Source organism: Prionailurus viverrinus, chromosome B3 (genome assembly GCF_022837055.1).
Source record: "Prionailurus viverrinus isolate Anna chromosome B3, UM_Priviv_1.0, whole genome shotgun sequence".
NCBI lineage: Eukaryota > Metazoa > Chordata > Mammalia > Carnivora > Felidae > Prionailurus > Prionailurus viverrinus.
The window spans coordinates 25,925,210-25,943,099 of NC_062566.1; the positions used below are offsets into that span (position 1 = coordinate 25,925,210).

The window sequence follows — 17,890 nt, forward strand, 5'->3', positions numbered from 1 at the left end:
ATCCCCTCACCAGGAGCAGGTCTGTGTCCCCTTTGGGCAGGCACTCTCCCTACCTATCCATATTCCTGGGAAGGCCTCCCTTTGGGCCTCAGTTTGCATATCTATGAAATGGGATAATAGCACCTATCTTGCCAGGCCATGTGAGGATCCAAATGAGACACAGTGCAGGTCACTGTCCATTCTCAGCTAGGCCACCATTGCTGAGGGCAGGGCTGACACAAGCCCTTCTCTGGCCAATGGCTTAGATAACGTTTGCTGGGTAAACAGTTGGGTCACATGCCCTAGAGCTTGCATCCCACTTTCCTGACCTCCCCACCTCTGTTCTCTTCCCTTCTGCCCTTCCTAGAGGGGCTGAACAAGCTGGGACACAAAGAGGTAGAGGGCCTACACATTCACTGGGCCTCGGCTTCCCTGTCTGCACAATAGCTTAGCTGAACCAGCTTAGCTGAACCAAGGGCCAATGTTGGGGAGAGATGATCTCAGATTCTGCCCTAATCTTCATGGGCCATTCCTGCCAGGGACACTGCCCACACCACATCCTGCCCTGCTCTCTTTCCAGTCCGGGACCCTGCATGGCCCTCCAAATGGAGCCAAGAGGAGGTGAGGGCTGAGGCGGGAGTCACCTCAAGCACAATAATAATAACCAGGCTGACAGTTTGAATTATACCTTTTCCAGTTTCTTACCCTAGTGATCAGGGAGGACACGCGTATGTGAATGTGTGTGTGCCCCTGGTCCGGGGCCCGGGGTCTCCACACATGGACTGGGTCAGTCAGGTTAGCAGAGGGATGCCATGCTGGCAGCTCGGATGCCCCTGGGAGGAGCCGGGCTGGCCTGGGATCCCTGAGCACAGGGCTGCAGCCTGGCCTGGTTGGGGCAAGGGAGCAGGGAACTCCTTTCCACAGGTTCTCAAGGGGGTGGGCAGACTGTCCAGGAGCCTAGCTAGTGCCACAGGGACCCCAGTTTGAGGCGGGAGACCCAGGTCTGCCCCGGTGCCCCATCTGAGGAGGCCATGACCCTGCCATCAGCTCTGCCTCTCAAACTCCAACACTCTCCACCCTCTCCTCCAGGCCTCCCCTGACCCTCAACTCCTCACTTCCAGGCCTCAAGGTCAGGGACTAGCTCCCCTTTCCAGCGTTTCCTTGAACGCCTTGGCCTGGGAGTCCAGGTGCCACTCCACAAGTGGCTGGTGAGGAAGGGGAAGTGAGCTGCCCTCTCCATGGCCTAAAAAGCAATCCCTTTAGCCCCTTCTAAAGCTGAATGGTCTCTGGTTCCATACTCTAAAAGAGTTCTTAAGTCCATGAAGTGACTCCTGAGCCATCCTGTGCACGTGTGCCCTCACCTATCACACGCATATACACACATGCAAGTGACTCCAACATTTCAACAGCCAACCCTCACAAGGGTGCACACCTCCTATACTTGAAAATAAAATGGGCATCTTAGCTGGGATGCGCTGGATCTGGGGGTTCTGGGACACACTGGCAGGAATTGGCCTCTGGAGGAAGCTGGGAGGCCTGGGGTCCCCTCCCTCCACCCGTCAGCCCTTCTGAGGATCTGTCTCACCTCCATTTAGCATCAAGCTGGAGGCCCAGGCTGCCCCAGGGCATCAAGAAGTCCTTCCTTGTATTTAGCTTAAATCAAATCAATTCTCTATCCCTTCACTCAACAGACATTCACAGGCAGGCACCGAGGACCCCACAGTCACCCTGTAGAAGGATGGAGAGATCTGCTAGGTCACCTGAGAACCAGGGGCAGGAAGAAGGACGTAGCTTCGGTATCTCCCAGGGGTGGGGGGTGGGGGTGCTGCCTGTGTCCCTGGGTGACTTAAAGCATGGCAATTCCCCATGATCCAGTTTTCCCAGAGAAATGGGACACTCCACCACCTCTCTCTGCCATCTAGTCAGGTGAATGTCTCTCTGAAGTCACTGGGTGTGGTGGGGCCCACTCTGGACCTCAGGCCTGTCTCAGGCACGGACTTAACCCCTCGGGCTCTCACTTAGTCTCCACTCCAAGCTCCATCCTGAAATGGCAGTGATATCTTTAGCTGTTTCTCAGTCCACCTTCTCTCAGAAACTGCTTCCCTGAGGCATCCTACCCAGACCCAGGCCCTTGCCATCTGCTTGCAATTCCACCATTGGGGGTCTCCCCTCCAGCTCAGGCATTCTGTGCATAGTGTTGCTATCAGAGACAGGCTTCTTAAGACCAGTCCTTGCCCCCATCCCCCAAACCTCAGGGGCTGAGGGTCCAGTAGGTCCAGTAGAAAGCCTCTGTCACCCTCCATACAATCAGTGGAGCATATGGCAAAAATGCCCTGTGAGTCCTGGTATCTGGAGGAGGAAGACACTGAGGCTGGAGTGCAAGGTTGCCTAGACGGGAAAGCCCAGGGAGGGCCCAGGAGGGGCAGGCCTGGGGTCCTTCTGCAGGGCATCTCTGGCAAGCTGGGGCAGGACTGGGGCAGGCCTTGGCCGTCAGATCACAGCCCAAGTTTGCAACCCTGAGCATTTGCTGGGGAAGGTGGGGAGATGCCATGGAGCCTTCCCTGGGAGACTGACCCAGATTTCTCTCCCTCTCTCAGCCACACAAGAACACTGAGCGTGTGTGTGTGTGTGCGTGTGTGTGTGTGTGTGTGTGTGTGTGTGTGTGTGTATTCTCAGCTCTGGCAGGCTGAAGGGTGGGAAGGGAGGAGGCTTGCTGAAAGCTCTGGGAAATGAGAGAGAAATCCTCCCCAAATCCCTTGCTTCTGTCACTAATAGCTGGAATTCGCTCTTGACAACAAGGTGAAAGGCCCTGAATCCTGGGGCCTGACCTTGCCGCCAGGAGCTGCAGCCCCAGGCCCGGCTGTTGGAGGAGAGCCCCAGGCCCTTAGTAGTCAGGGCTGAGCCATGACCTCACCCTCTGGCCCTCCTGACCTCTCCTTTCTGGGTTATATCCCATAGGTTCCTCTGGTCCTATGGCAGTGAGCCCCCCATCCAAGGGGCTATGCAAGTGGTGGAGGTGGGGAACCTACCTGTCAGGATCCCATGGCAGGTACAAAAGAGGATGGATAGCCCCTCTCAGCCTGAGCTGTCCCCTTAATGCCCACCTCCACCCACAGTGCCTGTCGCCAGGAGGCCAGACCTCAGGACCCAGGGGCAGGCCTTATGAGTAAGAGGCAGGGCAGAGGTGGGCCCAGGCCTGGCAAGAGTGGGTTTGGGAGCTTTCCAGCCCCAGTGGGAAGAAAAGGGTGTGTCCCGTTGGGCTGCAAACTTCGGCCAGAGGCTCTCGTGCACACGTACAGATGCAGGATTGTACTCCCTGGGACACCCTCCTTCAGACATGTGGACACACAGCTATATATGTATATACAAGGACACACTCATGACATACACACAGAGACCTGCATGTACAAACAGAAGCATGCCTGTACACCTGTGTGAGCTCTACACACAGGTAGACACATGTGTGTTCATGCCTGTGCACATGTAAACCCGGGCTAGGCAGTGCTTCTTTCCCTCCCAGTCTACTCTGGGCCCAGGAGGCATGTGAGAGAAATTTTCCCTGAGACTGGCCACTGGGTGCTCAAGTCAAATCCTGGAGAACCTTCTAGCGATAAGTCTCCAGAGGGAAGCCTCCTTCTCTGCCAGCATTCCCAGCTCCTTGCCTGCCCGCTACCCTCAGTGGGCCCTGCACCACCTCCTCGCCAGCCAGGCCTTCTCTGCACCAGGCACGGTAGCACCCTGGCTCTGCCATGGACCCTAAGAGCTGAGGGTCTTGTGCCTGCCGAGGACCCCAGTATCCCACTGAAGGACAGGAGGTACCCTATCTCACCCACTGCTTATGCGTGACCCCGTGTGGGGTTCTGGCACCATGGGGCCTCAGTCTCCCTCCTCCCACCAAGGCTGACCCTGTTGAGGGGTTGCTTGGAGGGCTGGGAGCTCTGATCACTGGGATGTGTGGCACAGGTGAATGCCGTCATGGTCCAGGTGTATCTGGTTCCTGAGCCCAAGGCAGCCTGCCAGCATAGGTGGTCAGGGCGCCCTTGGTCCTCAACCTCTCCCTGGCTGGCTCAGTCACCATGCTGGGCAACACCACGCACCCACAGACACTGGTCTATCACACATCACCCTACACTGGGCCCGAAAGGAGAAGCACTGAGCTCCTCCACAACAAACCCTCAACACTAGGGATTGTCTCACAGGCCCCTCCAGGGGTCCCAAGCATCTGCAGGAGGTGGGGGTGCACCTATATTTCCAATGGCTACCACAGCCACCCCCATCCTCTCTCTATGAGCAGGCCCACCCACCTGGGTATTTTGTAATTGAACTTGCCTCTTCCTGAGGCCGACCTTTGCATAGGCTGTTCCCTTTGCCTGCGGTGCCCTTTCCTCTCCACCAGCCTGAAATAGCTCCTTCTCCGTGCCACCTTCCTCGCCCATCTTGCCCATCCCCACACGATGCTCTGCTACTGCCTCCACTGGGCAAGCTTTATCCTGCACTGGTCAGGTGAGGTTTTGCTTTAGTTCTAAGAAGGCTGTGAACCCCCAGGGCAGGGCCAGGACCAGATCATCTCAGCGTGCTTAAGACCCTCCATAGAATGCAGCACCGGGCACGCAGTAGCCAACAAGTGCTTGTTGAACAAATGAATAAATGATGTGAACACAGGGACATACTTGCCAAGTCCCGGAATGAGCTGAGACACAGCTTTGAACGTCTCTTTCGAGGGTGGGCAGCTTAGCAGGCGGGGCTGCCTCTCTGCCTCAGGGAGCCTTGCAGTCAGACACTGGGCCCTCATTCAGCAAATACCACCGGCTGGGCAGTCAATGTGTGAGACCCCCGTCCTCAGAGAACACACAATGCTCCCAGGGCAGCACGCACACTCCAGGAAGCCAAGAAGGGGAACCACTTGCCGATTATGCTACCTGCTGTGGGGCCAGTACTGGGCTGGGGGCTGGGGGGGCAAGGAAGACATGATGATGACCCCTGCCTGTTCTGGGACTCTCATGGAAGAGAGATACAATTGGAGGAAATGACTTGATGGACAGAAGAGGCAGAGGAGGGGTGGCTCAGCAGAAGGGCTTGGGCAGGCTCAGTTTCCTTGAATCTCAGTTTTCTTCATCTGTAAAATGGGGATAAGAAGTGTACTTATTAACCCAGAGGGTTGTTATGAGGATCAAATTCTTGTAAGGTGTTTTTTATGTTTATTTACTGAAAGAGAGAGAGAGAGAGAGAGAGAGAGAATGAGCAGGGGAGGAGCAGAGAGAGAAGGAGACAGAAGATCCGAAGCAGGTTCCATGCTGACAGCAGAGAGCCTGATGTGGGGTTCAAACTCACAAACTGCTGAGATCACGACCTGAGCCAAAGTCAGATGCTTAACCAACTGAGCCACCCAGGCACCCCTCTTGTAAGAGGCTTTTAACAGAACCTACCATAGAATAAACACTCAAGAAGCAAGAGTGGCCACTATTGCTTATTTTATCATTAGTTCAGAGCAGCCCAACACTAGGCGTGCAGCAAACAGGCAGGTTGGCAGAAAGGGAGCTGAGAGATGTCAAGGACTGAGTAACTTCTCCCTCGATAATGGCAGGCTTGGCTTCCTCTGCTTAAGAACCAAAGGATCTAAAGAGATCTGGGTGGAGGGACACTGAGGGGAGAACTCCCTGGAGGGGGGAGGGAAGCCTGAAGCAGTGGGCACGGAATCTCCCAGGGATCTGAGTGCTCATCTTAGCCCTTCTGTCTGAAACAGCGCATGGATGAGGGGGCATGTGCAGTGGCCTGCAGGAAGGGGCTATGCTTGCCTTGCTGTGGAGACTGGCACCTGGGGAGATATGCAGAGCTGAATGTGGCAGAGCTGGGAGGTTCTCCCAGATGGAGGAGGGCAGAGGGCTGAGGAGCTGCTCTCCTGCCTCTGGCCACCTGGGAGGGCTTGCACAGAGCCTTCCTGGGTTGTGGCTGATGCCTGTGGGCTTTCCCCAGGGGTGCGGAGGCCACTCTTTAAAGGAAGCCATCCTAGCAGAACAGGGAGGGGTGAGGGGCCATGGAGCGAAGGAGACAACCTGGGAAGTGAGCTCCCAGGGGGATGAATGGGGTGAAGGGTGCTCTCGAGGGCTGTGCTCAAGGGCAGCAAGCTCCCAGGGGGGAGAAGGGGACAGCTGCCGACCTTCTGCTCAGCCCCCTGCTTCTCCTTCTCCCTACTAAAGGCCAGTCCCCCATCAGCCTTGTCAGTGTGACATTACCAGGTTGACATTACTAAGCCAGAGCTCCTCCATTTGTCTGCCAGATCGGGCCTCAGCCGTGGAGGAATTGCTAACTCCAACCACAATAAGGAAATATCAACGATGGACATCAATATTATTACCTCCCGGTCCCCACCTGTTGATTTAGAGATGAACAGAGCCCTGGGGCCATCTCTCCCTGTGGAGAAGGGAGCACCCTCCAGCTGGATTCATTCATGAAAGTGGGGCCTGTTTCTTCTGGGCAAGGTCCCCTCCACCAACGGCCCAGGGCTGGGGCTGAGGGCAAAGGGTCCGTGTGCAGGGAGGAGGGGCTAGTCCTCCCGCTCAAAGCCCTGGCTCGCCAAGTGACTTCAAGCATGCCTCTTTGCCTCTCTGGACCTCAGTCTCCTCCTCTGCCAAATGGGTATGATAATTCCAGTCCTGCCTACCTCGTGCAACGTGGAGGAGAGAGTGAACTGCAAATGCAAGACGTTTATTGGCTGGAGGAGACAGGTGGGGTAGCTGAGGGGCTGGGGGGCGCTGACAAAGGGACAGACAGGTCCCAGCTCAATGAACTCTCAGAAGCACTTATCCTTCCCACCCTCCCAGCCCCACATCCAGCACTCAAAACTTGGTAGAAACCAAACACTAAAGTCAGAAGAGAGGCAAAGCCTGACTCCAATGTACACACAGCAGGCCAGCTGCCGTCTGGTGTCCCTCACCCCTGAGCCTGTGAGGACTTCGGGGCTTTCAACCCACACCCAAAACCCTGCGTACCATGCCAGTCACAGGCAGCACTCACACACAGGGCAGCCCTTCCCCCACCAAGGGGGTGTCGTACGCAGGCATCGTCCCGAGAATCAGAGGAACACGGCATCGTGGAGAAGCACCTTCAGGGGCAACCCAGGCAGCTGTGTGAACTGCCCTGTATATGCCAGAGTGTCGTCAGTCGCTGGCGCATATAAGCGCACACACTCAGAACACACACGTGTGGCCAAGTTCATAAATCAATGTGCACAGGCCAGAAACAGGAAGCACACACAGGTACACACACGTGTATGCACGCAGGGTCTCAGGCCCAGAGCCAACGCTCTTCCTAGCCTGTGGAAACCTCTCCCTGTCGAGAAGGAAATCAAAAGCCCCATGTGGCCTTCCAGGCACATGTGGCCTCTCACGCTGTGGCCAAGCCAAGCAGCAGCGATTAGGCGGCTGGGAAGTGCAGCCCAGCGTGGCCTGAATATTTCACGGGAGATTTTGCTTCACAGAAAATCCCTTCTTCGCCTCCATGCATGTCAGGGTATAATTACCCATTAGGTAGCAGAGCAGAAACCTGGGAGGACGTGCGTGCAGCTCCAGGTCTGGGCCCCTCGCTCTGCCTCTGCCGTACGCCTGGTCTGGCCCAGCGGGGCCCATCCCACCTCTCACCTGCCTCTGAGGGAGGGACAAACAGATGGCATTTGGGGACACGAGGTGTCCTGGCCCAGGGTCACCTCTGCCCTAGGTCCTCAGACTCTGTCCCCACCTAAGGAAGTGCCAAAGCCTCCCATCCTCTTGCCCGCCCTACTCAGGACCTCTCTGCAGGGGCGGCTGGCTTTTCTCACTCCCTTATCTTCCTCTTCTCTCAACTTCTGGCAGTTTCCTGAACAAATGGCAGAGAAGAGCAAGACAGAAGATGGAGAGAAGGGAGAGAGGGCATCTTGGCTGATCCCTGGAGCCCCCCTCGTCTCCCAGCGTTTGCCCACCAGGGTGGGGATAGAGGGGGAGCTTCACACCTCCCTGTAGGAGGACTCTCCCTTACCCTTTTTGCCCTAGAAGAAAGATGTCCACTGGGCCTAGGTAACCTTAGGTGGTATCTCCTCCTGGAAGCCCTCCAGGACCCCTCTCCAGGTCAGAAGGCTTCTCTGGCTCCTACAGCCCCCACCTCTCCTGTATTTCCCTCCATCACTGTTCTGTAATCAAGGGCTCAAAACGTAGATGCCCACAGGGGCCAGAGAGGAGGTGACAGAGCGTGAATCGGCACTGTAATGCTACCGGGAATGGCAGGACCTGAGAAAAATGGAGAGCACATGCCCTGACGGAGGCAGCAACGCCAAGTGACGTCATGGCCCAGCAATCCACCTCCCGGGGTAGACACAAGAGAACAGAAAACATGTCCCCACAAAGACAGTTACACAAATGTTCATAGTGGCATTATTCATAACTGCCAAAAAGAGGAAATGATCCAAATGTCCATGAATGAATGCATAAACAAAATGTGGTATATCCATAAAATGGAATATTACTGGGCCATAAAAAGGAATACTGATACGTGTTATAACATGGAAGAACTTTGAAAACATTATCTTTAGTGAAAGAAGCCAGACCTGACAGGCTACCTGGTATATGATTCCATTTTATTTGAAATGTCCAGACTAGGCAAATCCAAAGAGAGGAAAGTAGATTAGTGGTCGCCAGGGCTTTAGGCATAGAGAGAGGAGGAGTAACCACTAATGGGTACAGGGTTTTCTTTTAGGGTACTGGAAGTGCTCTGAAACAAGGGCAATGACTTTTGTCACTCTTGGGAATACACTGAAGAAGATTGAATTGTACACTTTAAAATGGTGAGTTTTTGGGAATGCAAACTGGTGCAGCCACCCTGGAAAACAGTATGGAGGTTCCTCAAAAAATGAAAAATAGAACTACCCTACAACCCAGAAATTGCACTACTAGGCATTTATCCAAGGGATACAGGTGTGCTGTTTCGAAGGGACACATGCACCCCCATGTTTATAGCAGCATTATTGACAATAGCCAATGTGTCGAAAGAGCCCAAATGTCCATTGATGGATGAATGGACAAAGAAGATGTGGTGTATATATACACAATGGAGTATTACTTGGCAATCAAAAAGAATGAAATCTTGCCATTTGCAACTATGTGGATGGAACTGGAGCCTATTATGCTAAGTGAAATTAGTCAGAGAAAGACAAAAATCATATGCCTTCACTCATATGAGGACTTTAAGAGACAAAACAGATGAACATAAGGGAAGGGAAACAAAAATAATATAAAAACAGGGAGGGGGACAAAACAAAAGAGACTCATAAATATGGAGAACAAACTGAGGGTTGCCGGAGGGGTGGTGGGAGGGGGGATGGGCTAAATGGGTAAGGGGCACTAAGGAATCTACTCCTGAAATCATTGTTGCACTATATGCTAACTAATTTGGATGTAAATTTTAAAAAATAAAAAAACAAGTTATAAAAATAAAATAAAATAAAAAATAAAATAAAATAATAAAATAAGATGGTGAGTTTTATGGTATGTGAACTGTATCTCAATTTTAAAAAACAAAATTGTTTGAAATGGAACAAAACAAATCCACAAGCCACATCCCTGGTTGGGGCCTCCAATTTCTGTCCCCTAGTTTGCACATCTGTCTCTCCCACAAGAATGGAGAGTTGGCCCTCCCTGAGGCCCCTCTGTGGTCCCCAGAGCGGGCACCCAAGAGCAGGAACTGATCCACAACAGTGGCCAAAGCAGCACATTAACCCAGGCCACATCTTGTGCTTTGCAAAACCTCCCTCAGGTGGCTCTGGCCCAGAGTCACAGCTGGGTCTCAGGCAAGGCCACTAAGGCCCAGTGTCAGAGTTGACGTCCTAAAGTCATACAACAAGCTGGAGGCAGAAATGGGCAGAGGAGCCAGGCCTCCACAGGGCAGCAGGTGGCCAGCCCCGAGTGGGCACAACTGCGCAGGCAGTTCTGTTGCTGCTTCCCACCTCACAGCCCCCCAGGTTCCCCAAGCCTCAGAATTGAGTCCACTTGCTGGATCTGTCCCCAGTCTCCACTGGGGTCCTGAAAGCAGCTCAGCCACAGCAGTGAGGCCCCTTCCCTCACTCCTTCGTCAGCACCCCTAGCCAGCCCACAATTGCTTCCCATAATCCCTAGGCACAGCCCACACCATGACCTAGACACCCAGTTTCTTAGAGGCCCAGCACGACGTGACTGGACGCTCAGGGTTGGCCATGGGCAGAGGCCGAGCTTCAGGTGCAGAGTGGCACCGGTGGGGTGACCAGCCATCCTGGGACTGACATATATACTAAAGTGGGACAGTCCTGGGCAAAACAGGACAACTGGCCACCATACCTGGAAGGGCCTCATCCCCTTTCTCTGCCCTGGTGGGTGAGCCACAGGGAGAGGGGTTTCTTCTCCTGAAAGGCCCTTCTCTCTCTTCCTCTCCTGCTCACCTTCTTTTACTCTGCCATCCTGACTCCCAGAACCTTCCATCAGCAGAAAGGAATCCTCCCCGGCAGCATCTCCTTCAGGTCCCTTAAGGACAGCAGGTTTCCAGAACCAGCCCTGAGATCCCATGTGTTTGCAGGGATGCGGTGGGGAGGGGCCAATAGAGTAAGGCCCTTCATCCCTCCTTCGTCTGCAGCCACCCTGGAGCCATCAGCTCCCTGAGGCAGGGAACTGTTTTCTACTTGGTTCACAGCTGTGTCTCCAGAAGACCAGGTGCCCAGTAAACATTTGCGGAATGAACGACTGAGTCTATTTTCCACTCCAAGCTTCCCCCACTTCTTTGAAGTGCTAAAGAATGAAAGAGGGGAAACTCCTGGCCTTGGGAATAAATTCTGAAGTCTTCAAGTGGCCATGGAGGCCTCCTCCATCTGACCCCTCACACCTCTCAGCCACCCCCCAATTCACGACAGGCCCCAGCCCAGCACCCGCAGAGACCCCAGCAGGTGCCCTACCTGGAGGTGCTCTTGAACCTGCTCACAGATACTGAGCTCAGCTCCTCCCCTCCTGGAAGTCTTCCTTCATCACTATTTGCACCCCTCCCAAGGGGCTCCCTGCCCAGCTGAGCCCTCGCAGCAGCCCCGGGTACAGGAGAGAATGAGGGAAGAGCTAGGTGTGTGCCTGACGCAGGTTACCTGGGACCTGGGCCGGCTTCCCGCTGGAAGGGTGTCTGGGAGTCTCAGGGTCTGAGTGCCAGCAACTGGTGTAAGGCCAGGGGGAGGCTTACAGAGGAGAGGAGGGGAGGGAAAAGACAGAGAGGAAGAGGGGAGATGTAGGATTCCAAGAAGGCTGTCAGAGTCCACACGGTGATTAAAGTGGTCGGGTGGCCAGTCACCTTCAGATACATGATATCCCCCAAAGACACAGATCACTGCCCATGCGCAGAGTGAGGTTAAAGGAGGGGAAGGAGGCCCATATGGGAGAGAAAGGCCAGCTTTACACAGTCACATCTTTCTTTACCTCCTGCCCTCATGCACCAGTGGGCTGGGAGGCTGTCGGGTACCTATCTGGGGCCTCGCACTAAGTCCTGACCCTGCTCACACCAAGCCCTAATCCTGGTCACATACTGAGTCCTGACCCTGGTCTCACATGGAGCCCCAATGCTGCTCACACACTGAGCACTGACCCTGGTCACACACCAAGCCCTGACCCTGGCAGGGTAGACTGGCCCTCAAAAACCTAGAAGAGGTTCTAGACACCTCAGCCTCTCTCCTATTACTACTCCTCAAGGCTTGGTGACAGATCTGGTCTACGGGCGTCACAGACAAGTTCCAGCTCTGAGTGACTGCTGGCAGCTGGTGCCCAAGGTAGCTAATGGGTGTCTGATTTCCTGACCTTCTCGAGACCAAGACTGAGAATGTGACAAGCCTCCTCTGATACCAGGACCCAGCAAGTAGCTAATAGATGTCAGCCCCGGTCCCGGGTTTCCACACAGTAGCTGCCACTCCCCTGCCCCCCTCCCCTCCCACATGGATCCAGCTCCACCTCCCTCTCTTGCCCAGGGCCCAGAAGAAAGCTGTGAATTGCTGGGTACTGGCCTCCCCCCATCACCCCTCCCCCTTCCTGGCCTTTCCCAGCCCAGATACACATCACACCGGCCCCCATTCAGTGTCCTCAGCTGGCTGTCAGCTAATCCCTGCAGAGGTGTTAACTGATAATTAAGATGTGAGCTGTAAACTTAAAGTGTGATTCCCTGCCAGGAGTATTCTGGTTTTAACAGGTTCCTCTTCAAAATGGGAAAACCTTCAAGACCTAGGCAAATAGCAGGCAGGGAAGCAGAGTTGGGCGGGGTGGTATATTTTGGGCCGGAAGCCCTTCTAACCTTTCTGGAAACCACTCCCCTTCCCCTCTCCCTTCACCTGGGTGGATAGAACACAGGCACGGGAGCAGAAAGCTGCCTCCCAGTCTCAGCCCCACTTCCTAAGAGTTGATGCCATTGGACATGTGTGATGAAAAACTGCCAAGCCTCAGTTTCCTTGTCTGCAAACGGGTATACGACATACATACCAACCCTGCAGAACTGTGCGGGCACACAGGAGGCCCTCAATACTGGAGAGCTCCCATCCTCCCTAACTTCCCTTCGCTTCTTCCTTCACTGAAGGCGACTGTGTCAGCTTGCATTCCTGTCCCTGCACACTCCACCTTCATCCATCACCAAGCCTCGACTTTCTCACAAAGATCAGTGCAATCGAATGACGGCAATGGAGCTGCAGAGCAGGGAGGAAAGCTTACTCGATGAAGTGTCAAAGCCAACTGGCTAGTCTTTTAGGGAAAAACACTTCGATCCCTACCTCAAACCACACACCTAAAAACAGTCCAGGTGAACTACAGATTTAAATATTTTCAAATATCAAAAACGACTAGAAACAACGTAAGACAACATTTTCAAAGCTTTGCAGTGGCCAAGGCCAGAAACTCTAACGGAAAAGAGTGGCAGACCCTGACTACAGGACAGTTTTCAACATTTCAGGGTTAAGAAAAACTCTATAAACTTAAATGACAACCCCCCCCCCCCACACACACACAAAACTGTAAAAAACATTTGCAACATACTACAGATAAAGGGTTAAATCCCTTAACCTCTTATAAATCAATTTGCTCTTGCAAGTCAATAAAATGTATTTCACACAACCACCGCCCACCCACCCCAATCACTGAAGCCAAGGTCATCTGTGATCTCCCACAGCTAATGCATGATCAATGCTCCCTCTGCACCTTACTCAAACTTATGCTTGACCCCTTGGCTTCCAGGACCTCATACCTGCTTGGTTCCCCTCCACGTCACTGGTTGCTCTTTCTGACTCACCTTTTTTGGTTCCTCCTCAGCTCCCCAACTTTTAACTGAAGGAAGCCCCAAGGCCAGGTCTTTGGTCTTTCTTCTCTTTTCTATTTATATTCACTCCTTTGATGTTCTCAACCAATCTCAAGGCTTAAAATACTACCTTTATGCTGATAACCCCAGATTGTGTCTCCAGCCCCAAACTGTCACCTGAACTCCAGCCTCACACATCCAACTGTCAACTCCACACTTCTTGAATGTCTACTTCGCTTGTCTCCAGCCAGAGTCTGCTCACAGGTGTGCTACCTACGCAGTCACACATTGTCCCTGAGTGTGGTTTAATGCTCTACTGTTACCACTTGGCAATTCTTAATCATTTTTTTTAAAATAAAGGGCCACCATTCCATTTTCATTTTGCTCCAGGCCCCACACATTACATATCCAGTCCTGTCCACAGGTGAGCTCTTCTCCTTCCCTACATCAAACTCATTCTTCCTCCTCGCTGTCCAGTCTGTTGATGTCCAGTCTGTCGCTGCCCTTCCAGATACTCGGGCCCAAACGCTTGGAGTCATTGCTATGGACTAAATGTGCCTCTCAAAAGTCATATGCTGAATCCTAAACCCCTAATGTGATGGTACTTGGAGGTGGAGCCTTTGGGAGGTAATTAGGATTAGACGAGGTCATGAGGGTGCGGCCCTGGTGATGGGATTAGTGCCTTTATAAGAAGAGGAAGAGTACACCAGGGCTCTCTATCTCTCTGTGGTGCACAAAGAAGAGGTCCTATGAGCACACAGATGGAAGCTGTCTATAAGTCAAACAGAGGGTCCACACCAAGAACTGAGTTTGCCAGCACCTTGATCTTGGATTTCCAAGTCTCCAAAAGTGTGAGAAGTAAATGTTGTTGTTCAAGCCATCCAAGCCTATGGTATTTGGGTATGGCAGCCCAAGATGACTAAGACAGTAATCCCTGGCTCTCTCTGTCTCACACACCACCTCATCCAATGTGTCAGCAAATCCTCTTGGCTCTACCATTAACACGCACCAAGAACCTCTTCACTTCTCCCCACCTCTGCCAAGCCCCCCTGCTCTAAGCCCCCACTGTTTCTTCCTTGGATCACTACCACAGCCTATTGACTGATCTCCCTGCTTCCCTGGCCTTCACAGCAGCCAGAAGGATCTGGTTAAAATGAAATTCAGATCACGTCATGTCACTATTCAGAACCTTCCATGTCTCCCTTCTTCATCCTGAGTAAAAGCCAAGTCCTCAGGGTGGCCCATGTGGCCCTGTGTCATGTGCTCTTGATCCCTCTCTGGCCATACCTCCCACTCTCTCTCACTCCCCTTGTTCCAGTCACTCTGGCCTTCTCACTGAGCCCTGCACGGACCAGGCCTGCCTGGCACTGAGGATCCCAAGCTGTCCACCTGATTCAGTCTCTTGCTTCCTGCTCGTGTCCTGAAGTGCCACCTCCCAGCAAAGTCTGACTACCAGATCCAGGCTCCCCAACATTCCCCACCCCTGCCCTGCTTTATTTTTTCCTCTTTTGCACTTAACACTACCACACACACACACACACACACACACACACACACACACTATATTTCACTCATTTATCTGTTATAAGTTCCATGGAACAGGTCTGTTTCATCAGTTTTGTTTACTGCTAGGTCCCCAATGCAAACAGTGCCCAACACATAGTAGGTGCTCAATAAACACCTACTGAATGAATGAACAGATACATAGAAAAATGAGCTGAGGACATAACATGAATAGGCAATCCACAAATGAAGAAATTAAAATGGCCAACAAACATATATGAACATGTTCAACCTCATCAGTAATCAAAGAAATGTAAAATAAAAGCAGTTTTACCTAACAGATCAGCAGAGATTTAAGGGATTGCTAATGCCCATGGTTGGCAAGGATGAGGGGATGAAGCCTCTTGCACATAGTAAGTCGGCACAACCTTCTGGAGGTTGACCTGGCTGTACAGATTAACTCCTGTAATGTGCATGCCCTCTGACCCAGGCGGTTCACTTTCAGAGACACTCCTTAAGGACTCATAACCCCAGTGCATGGCCATGTACGAACTGGGAGGTTCCCTGAAGGAGATCTATAAACAGCCAAACACTGGAAACAATCTAAATGGCCACCGACAGGATTAACAATTGATATAAGGCTTAAAGACCAGCCAAACAACTGGACATAAAAGGATTTGAAAGAACTCTGGAATGACCTACACAGTATGTTGTTAGATGAAAACTCAAACGACACAGCAGTATAATTAGGATGATCCCATGCTTTTGCTTTTAAAATATGTTTATAAGTGCACAGACAAAAATTTTGGAGGAATAAATATTGAACTAATTAGCAGTGTTTAGTCGTGGGGAGGAAGAGATTACGGACAGGCCTCGAACTGCATGCTCTACATACTGCTGGATTGTTAGATGGATACATAGATAGATACATAGATGGATGGATGCATGGATGCATGGATGAATACATGGGTGGATGGATAGATACATGCATGCATAGATGGTGAGTGGGTGGATAGATGGGTGAATGGATGGATGGATGGATGGATGGATGGATAGGTGGGTACATGGATGGATAGATGGATACATAGATAGATAGATAGATAGATAACATATAGAGAACATATATTACATTACTAGTCAGAAAAATGACTCCAACTGCCAAGAAGACACTTCTGTCACCCCAGTGTTGAAAGATACAGAAATAGGACATTCCAAGCCCTCCATTACCTGGCCCTGCCTCTTCCCTGTTGCCCCCCACCTCCAGCCCCACACCCCATGCACTCTGGGTTCCAAGCACATGAGACAATTTTCTATTCTTGGTTCTTTTTGCAGCTCCAGGCCCGTCTCACAGCTCTGTTCACGGGTACAGAGGCCCAGCCAGCCCTACTTCATGGCCTCCTTGGCCTGGACTCTGCTGTCAGAGAGCCAGAGAGGAGAAGACAGGCACCCTGAGAGCACAGTCAACAGCCTCCAGCGGGAACCCCCAGGGCTCTGCCCCAGATTGGCCTATGGGAACCTGGGGGATCAGGAGATGTCCACTGATTGTGACCTATTCAGGCTTGGCCACCCCTGGGTCCAACACATCCACCACAGGAACTGGAGACAGCTGATCCGAAGGGGCCAAGGTGGACCCAGCAGGGAGGACTCCGCAGGAGAAGAGGGGCACTGGGGCCCCCTCAGGCCCACTCAGGTTGCCAGATTTAGCAAAAATCTGGGGATACACTTATGCTAAAAAATGATTTGTTGTTTGTCTCAAGCTCAAAATTAATTGGATACCCTGTAAAGTTTTCTGGCAAGCCCAGCCCCAAACCCATCCCACCTTTGGGGCACTTGGCCCTGAGCAGAAAGCCTTCATTTGGGGTGCCCAGGAGCAGCAGAGAAATGCCAAGTGGCTTAAAAGTCAGCTGGGCTGTTCCTGGTGCCCAGGAGGAACACCTCTGCCCTGGAGGGGTCCTGCATGGAGTAAGAGCTGTCACTCATGGAAGCACACACACAGGGCTAGCATGGCGACTCTGGCAGAGAAACACCAGAGTGACAGCAAAGGGAGCCCCACAGAGACAGAAGTACCACAGCCAAAGTACTTAGCAAGTGTGTGCAGTGAAACGACACTGAACAAACCGCAGACAGCAACCATGTCAGAAAAACCGAGGCTGGCAGAATTAGATGTCCTGGGGCCTCTCAGTGTCCCCAAGTCCCCCAGGAGGCCCTGCTACTGTCAGGGCCTTCAAACCACACCTGTGCCCCACACCACTGCCCCTGAGAGGGGCTCATCCACAGAGGGCCTTCCTGCTCCTCACTCCCAGAGCCCTCCCACCCAAAGCAGAGGCGTGAGGCGACATGAGTCCCCTTGCTTTCCCCTTACCTGGGTCAGACGGCGCCGGGAGGCAAACAGATCAGCCTCTGGGGGCCCGGGGAGCAGCAGCCTATTGGTCGCGGTCCCAGCATGCACTGCAATGGGAGAGCAGGAAGGTTAGTGCAACTAAGATGGGCTTCTGCTAGTCAACCCAGGATGTCTGGCCTCTGCCTCACCAGCACCCACAGCACCCTTAGCAAGGTCCCAAAGGCCCCCTACCCCCGGGCCCTCCGTGCCAGTCCCCTGTCCCAGCCTGCAAGTCTCTGGCTGGCTGACCATTCCTCCCTGCAGGAGGCTCCCTGACCCCTCTCCTCCTTGTCAGGGCACCCCTCCATCACATGGTCCTCCTCCTGCACATGGTCACAAGCTGCTGTTTCCTGCCTGCCCCCCTCGCCCTGCCCTGCTCCCTGGGCTGCCTGACCCACATCAGAGTTTCGGTCACCCTCTATATATGCCCCCCAGTGGTGCCATCATGCCCAGAGAGAATGGAAGCTCCTGCCCTCGCCTCCTCCCTGGCACAGCACCAGCCTCTCTCTGCCTGGCCCCCACCTCCTCCTGATCCTCGCAGGCCTGGCTCCTTCTCCTCATCCAAGTGTCCAGGTTCAGTTCCAGACACCTCCTCAGAAAGCCCTCCCTGACCTCTGTATGAGGGCGACCCTCCTAACCCGAGTCACGCTACTCTGACTGATGTCACTCCAGTTTCCCTGTCTCAACAACCTCACAGCGAGCATTTTTTTTCCAGGCAGGTTAATT

The 17,890-nt window shown here is 53.1% G+C and overlaps 1 protein-coding gene across 1 annotated transcript in view; it reads right to left on the reverse strand.

The window, feature by feature from the left end:
- Positions 1–17,890, reverse strand: part of LINGO1 (leucine rich repeat and Ig domain containing 1) — a 75,876-nt gene that overhangs the window by 46,555 nt on the left and 11,431 nt on the right. Inside the window, exon 2 of the mRNA XM_047864457.1 lies at positions 17,147–17,232. The gene's annotated coding sequence lies outside the window, so the exon portion shown is untranslated. The remainder of the gene's footprint in view (positions 1–17,146; positions 17,233–17,890) is intronic.